Here is a 6,508-nt window from a genome sequence, read left to right on the forward strand (position 1 = left end):
TGGTATTTAAACTAAGAAAGGTAAGTAATAACAATCATAGTTGTAATTACTAACATTTATTGAGCTCTTCCCATATGCCTGGAACACTATCTCCTTTACTCCTCACAAGAGTTCTAGGAGACAGGCACCGTTATCCCCTCTATTTTGTGGATAAAAGAAACTGCTGTTCAGAAAAGTTAAGTGCCTAGACTGAAATCACTAAACTAACTAAGCAATGGGGAAACACAAGGCAAATGGATGAGCATATTTGAATCCACTCAAACTTCTGATCTGCAGTTATGTGAAATCCCTCATTGCCTAGACCCTGCCTTCGCCCTACGGATTGGAGGTATTTCTCTGCCCATAAACATCTCAGTTTTATAACACAAAATGTTCAGAGGACACAATTCCCTAGATGAAATTTTATTTTCCATCCCACTTTCAAGAGCATGTATTTTTCATAACTGAAGACTAATTGATGTGGTTATTGATCATGATAAAATTAACATATTTTCTTAATTAGATTCATGTCAGAGAACCTCTCAAAGCTGGCTCTCGGTTTATTCCTGCTTCTGATGAAAGCGAGGGGAAAAAACATGCTAAATGCCCTCCCTTCTGTTCAAAGAGAGGCCACATTTGTCCTACACACTCATCAAAGAAATGTGTTACCATCTTGCCCAATATGAGCCCTTGACTTCATTACTAAAATATGGTGTCTGCTGAGGTGGGTGACTGGGGCAGCTGTTCAACATACGCCTGGCAACACTCAGCAGTCCTGCTTGTCTAGGAAGTGAGGAATGCTCTAACCCTTCGAAGCTGAAAGGGAAATTGTAAGTAAGCATAAAGTAATTACCCACTTGGAGCCTGTCAGGCCATGTTCAATGCAACTGAAAGCTTTTGTCCTTGATGCCAACCTTCCCCGGCTCAGGGAGGTCAGAGAACTTGGAATGTTTTCACCACTCTGCGCTGCAGAGACCTGATCTGCTTTGAAGATCTGTCTGAAATACGCTCAGGTCGCTGAGGGGAGGGATTACCACCTTCCCAGCCAAAGAACATCCTGTCCCGAGAGTTAATATCATTTCAAATGCTCTTTGGTTCATGTTAAATATTGCTGCTTTCTCTCTGTAGTGGTGTACACAGTGCCTTCCATAGATAGCATCCTTTTGAACAGCACAACCACCATGTGATGAAAATAGGACATGTATTCTTACTCCCCATTTACAGGCAAGGAAACTTGAGGATAGAGAGGGTAGTTGACTGACTGAGGATGCAGTCATGGTCTTCTGAGCCTTGTCTTCTGGGCAGCTGGTGTCCTTTCTTCTTTACCTGACTTTACTTCTATGATTCCCAACTATAATGATTAATTTTATGTGTCAGTCTGATTGGACCAAGGGGTACCCAAATTAAACAGGATGAGGTTAGCATTTGGATTGGTGGACTCAGTAAAGTCCACTGCCTTTGCCAATGAGGGTGGACATTATCCAATCGATTCAGGACTTGAATAAAAGAAAAAGATAAAGAAAGGAAGAATACAACCCTTTTGCCTCCTGTTTGCCTACTTGAGCTGAGACATCAGTCTTTTCCTGCCCCTGCACTGGAATTTACACTACTGACTCCTCCAGTTCCCAGGCTGTCAGACTTGCATTGGAACTAACCACCAACTTTCCTGAGTCTCTAGCTTGCAAATAGTAGATGGTGGGGCCTCTCAGCCTCCATGATCACATGAGCCAATTCCTCATAATAAACCTTTTAGTATAAATAAATACTTCTATTTCTTTGGAGAACACTGATAATACTACCAACCAACCCTCATTTGGAGACATCCAAGTTCTCTTTCAATTGCCTTAACGGTCTAGAAGAAACAGACTAAATATATTTTTTTTTCAAAATTAAAGTCACATAAAATAATTTTAAACATACACATTTAACCTACCAGATCTTACAAAGATGATAACCCCAGACCTGCTGACTCCTTCAAAATCAACCCTGAAGTATTTGAAGAAGCAGGAGGGAAACTTGAATTTTTGGAGCTAACAGAAAGCATGTACATCTCATAGACTAAAAGATGTTTGATCTAGTACGTGGAGACTGTATTGCATTCTGAGACAAAAGGCTATGAGAGGTAGCAGTGAGAAGGTAGATTGGAGAAAAGCTTTTAAGCACAGCCCTTGGCTTTCCCCTTCATTATTCTGAAACAATTATCACCAGTCAATCCTCTGCAGAAATTTACATTCCAGATCATTGGTGTGGGCAGTAAAATCAAGGCAGTGTGGGTGCATCATGGGGTGAGGAGATGCTGAAAGCAGGGGCAGCTGACCAAGAACTCTTGAAAGGCCACTGCTGGACCATATGGTGACTGTATGCATCAGGGAAAGGCATCCCTGCTTCTAGATAGTTAGAGGCTTCTACCAGGGTACACAGCTTGGGAGTGAAGATGGATGGCACTGCGTGTTCCCCTCTGTCCTGTAAGTAGGGACCACCTACTTAATTATAACAGCAGCCCTAGCCCTACAGTATCCTGATCCCCACTCCTCCACCAAACTCCCATGCTTGGAGGAATCAGAATCTGTGGAGACTGACTCATCTCAGTGCTGCTTCTCCCCAGTAATTCAATTTAAAGGAGAAACTCTTCCCAGGGGAGAGGCAGTAAAAGGGAATGACACAAAGTGCTTTTCTGGCACTTGTGGTGCAATGCCCTGGGGCTCAACATATCTCACTATTTTAGACTCATCTAAATGGATGGAGACTAGAGCCTAATATTTGGCCCTCCCCAACAAACATTACCAGGCAGAGCGGCTGATATTCACAGTAGAGCATGAGCTTACAAGCCCAAATAACAAGAATCTAGTAAAGAAAGACAAAAACATCATGCACTATCTGAAGCAGAAACATTTGAACAAATAGAATATATTAGTATAACTATGCTTAAGGAGGGGAGGGTGGGTGTAGCTCAAGTGGTAGAGCACATGCTTGACATGCATGAGGTCCTGGGTTCAATTCCCAGTACATCCTCTAAAAAATAAATTAAAAAACCTAAGTACCCACCCCACAAAAAAAAAAAAAACTATGCTTAAGGAGATGTGGGAAGGTATTACTAAAGTAAAGCAAGAATATGAAATCTTAAAAAGGACCGAGTGAAATATTAGATGCAAAAAAAAAAAATGTAGCTGAAATGGAATGAATAACAGGATGAAATAGAGCTAATGAAAGAATTAGTGAATTTGAGGATCAGAATTGAGAAATTCTTCCTAAAAGCAATGGGAAATAATAGAAAGACAGAAAATATAGAGAAAAAGTTTTAAGCTAAGAAATATGAAGGCTAAAATTAAAAGTAATAGCATCCAGATAATAGGATTCCAGAAGAATGGGGTGGAGAAAAGGAAAGGATAAATATCTAAAGAAACAATGAAGATAAATGTTTCAGGATTAATGAATGAGAATCCTTAAGGATGAAAAGGCTCTTTGAGGACCAAATAGAACAGATAAGGAAAAATTCATACCTATTTACATTATAATACAATTAAAGGATATTAAAGCAAATAAAAAATATGTAAAGGTTCCCAAATGGAAGGGAAAAAACATTCCCTGTAAAGTAACAAAAACCAGACTAACACTAGAATTTTCAAGAACACAAAATGCAAGATGATAATGGAATTTTTATAAAGACAATGGAGTGTAATTTTCAAGCATTAAAGGATAAACAATTTCAAATCTAGAATGTTATCATTCAAACATAAGGACAAAATAAAAACATTTTCATAAGACTTAAGACCATTTCACATGCAAAAATCCCCACTAAAATACTCACAGCATATTCAAATTTTAAAACATAGAAGTTCTACAAGAGAGAGGCAAAGTAAACATAATTAAATATCTTGAGGAGGAGAACAAAAGGGCAGAGCAGAAAGATCCTGGGCTCACTCTTCCCGTGGACACAACAAAATTACTACACATGGAGAAACTATCTCAGAGAATGACCTAAAGACTAGCAGAAAAGGTTTTCCACAACTAAGAATATAAAGAGAAAATCCACATTGAGACAGGTAAGAAGTCAGCTGCAGTCTGCCTAGGATCCACAGCCCTGGCTCAGCGATCCATACGTGGGAGAAGTCTCACAGCCACAGAGGTCCTCTCTGAGGAGCAAAAGGTCCAAACCCTACATCAAGACCCCCAGCCCGGGGGACCTGCATTGCAAAGACAAGCCCCCCATAATATCTGGCTTTGAAAACCAGCTGGGCTTATGTCTGGGAGAGCAGGAGGAGTGTAGGAAACAGTCTCTGCTCTCAAAGGGCACATGCAAAAAGTCACTCCAAGTCCCAACACAGAGGCAGCAGTCTGAAGTGTCTGGGTCATATGCAAAGACAATTAATTGACTAATTTTAGGGCATGTGCTGGAAGGACAGCAATCCACTGGAACATTCTTCAGACACAGAGGCACTACCAAGCCTCAGTTATTTCTGCTCACCTTCTACCTCGCTGGCCCAGCACTGGCAGGTGCCATTCTTTTATTCTCCCCATCTACCTTAGCAGCACCACTAACCCTGCCTTGGGTTCACCTGCAGACCTGCCCTAGCTAGCACTCCTCCAAAGAGGTCCTCCACCACACCATCTGCATCCTGGCAGATGCCCTCAGCTGGCACCAGGGCCCCTTCAAAGTGGACCCTCGACCAATACCTGGGCCTCTCCAAAGCAGTCCCGCAACTAACCACTATGGGCAGGTGTCCTTGACTGGCAAGAGTCTCACCAAAGCAGCTCCTGCCCCAGTGGCAGACCTAGCTCATCAGAGCACAGACAACAGTCGGAGCCAAGTCTTTTAGCCAGCAGCACAAGGGGCCAGGCCTACACACTAACATGCTTGCAGAAACTGCAGCTCAGCCACAACAGGTAAGCACACAATCCACATAGGGGTCGTTTCTGGAAAACCTGTCTCTGGCAACCAAGGGGGACTACACTGCTGGGCCCCACAGGATACCTTCTACATAAATCACTCCTACAAGACTGGGAAATGTAGCTGATCTACCTAATACATAGACATAACACAGAGTTAGGCAAAATGAGGAGACACAGGTATATGTTCAAAATGAAAGAACAAGGCAAAAGGTCAGAAAAAGAACTAAATGAAACAGAGATAAGCAATCTACCAGATAAAGAGTTCAAAGGAATCATCATAAAAATACTCACCAAACTTAGGAGAAGAATGGAGGAACACAGTGAGAACTTCAGTGGAGACAGGAAAAAATCATAGCTGAAGAATACAATAACTGAAATGAAAAATACACTAGAGGAAATAAACAGCACATTAGAGCGTGCAAAAGAACAAATCAGTGACCTGGAAGACAGGGTAATGGAAATCACCCAATCAGAACAGCAAAAAGAAACAAGAAACAAACAAACAAAGAGGACAGTTTAAGAGACATCTGAGACAATTCAAACAAATTAATATTCACATTATAGGAGTTCCAGAAGGAGAAGTAAGAGATAAAGGGGCAAAAAACCTATCTGAAGAAACAGTGGCTGAAAACTTCCGTAACCTAGCAAATTAAATAGACATCCAAGTTCAGGAAGCACAGGAAGTTCCAAACAAGATAAACCCCAAGAGGCCAAAGCCAAGACACATTATAGCTAAAATGTTACAAGTTTAAAAAGAGAATCTTAAAAGCAAAAAGAAAAAAAAAAAAAAAACTAGTTCCATATAGGGGAGCCCCCAAAAGACTACCAGCTGACTTTTCAGCAGAAACTTTACATGGCCAGAAGGAATTGGGAAGCATATTCAAAGTACTAAGGGGAAAAATACGTACAACCAAGAATATTCTACCCAGCAAGGTATCATTCAAAATTGAAGGAGAAAGTTTTGCAGACAAGCAAAAGCTAGAGGAGTTCATTACGACTAAACCAACCTTAAAAGAAATGTTAAAGGTACTTCTTTAAACAGAAAAGAAAAGACCATAACTAGAAACACAAAAAGCATGAAAGAAAAAATCTCTCTAGTAAAGGTAAACATATCATAAAGGTAGTGATTCATCCACATATATAATGAGTGTGAAGGTTAAAAAAACAAAAAAAGTGAAACTATCTATTTCTACAAGAATTAGCTAAGGGAAAAGTAAAATAAAAAGATGTACAGAATGACATCAAAAACATTAAACATGGGGTGTAGTAAAAATGTAGGTTGTTATATAATAATGTCATGGTAATAACAAACCAAAAATCCGTAGCAGGTACACACACACACACAAAGAGAAAGAAATACAAACGTTAACACTAAGAACGTCATCAAAGGAGGGAGGGAGATAAAGATGTCAGAGTAAGGGAATGTGGATCTTACCTCCCCCCATGAGCAAATCAAAAACACATCTGAACACATCAAAAACAAATGAAGCAATCCTCACTGAAAACAAACTGGAAACTGTTATATTAAAAGACAAAAAAATTATAAAATCAATTGTGACTACAATAAACAGAGAATGGATAAAAATGAAGATGTAAAATATGAGATCAAAAACACAAAACATGAGGGAGGGGAGGAAAA

At 40.1% G+C, this 6,508-nt stretch overlaps 1 non-coding gene across 1 annotated transcript; it reads left to right on the forward strand.

The window, feature by feature from the left end:
- Nucleotides 1–2,916: 2,916 nt before the first annotated feature.
- Nucleotides 2,917–2,991, forward strand: TRNAV-GAC (transfer RNA valine (anticodon GAC)). The gene has a single exon. It is a non-coding gene; the product is annotated as a tRNA-Val (tRNA).
- Nucleotides 2,992–6,508: the final 3,517 nt, after the last annotated feature.

This window comes from Camelus dromedarius, chromosome 23 (assembly GCF_036321535.1).
Source record: "Camelus dromedarius isolate mCamDro1 chromosome 23, mCamDro1.pat, whole genome shotgun sequence".
In the NCBI taxonomy this organism is placed as follows: Eukaryota; Metazoa; Chordata; class Mammalia; order Artiodactyla; family Camelidae; genus Camelus; species Camelus dromedarius.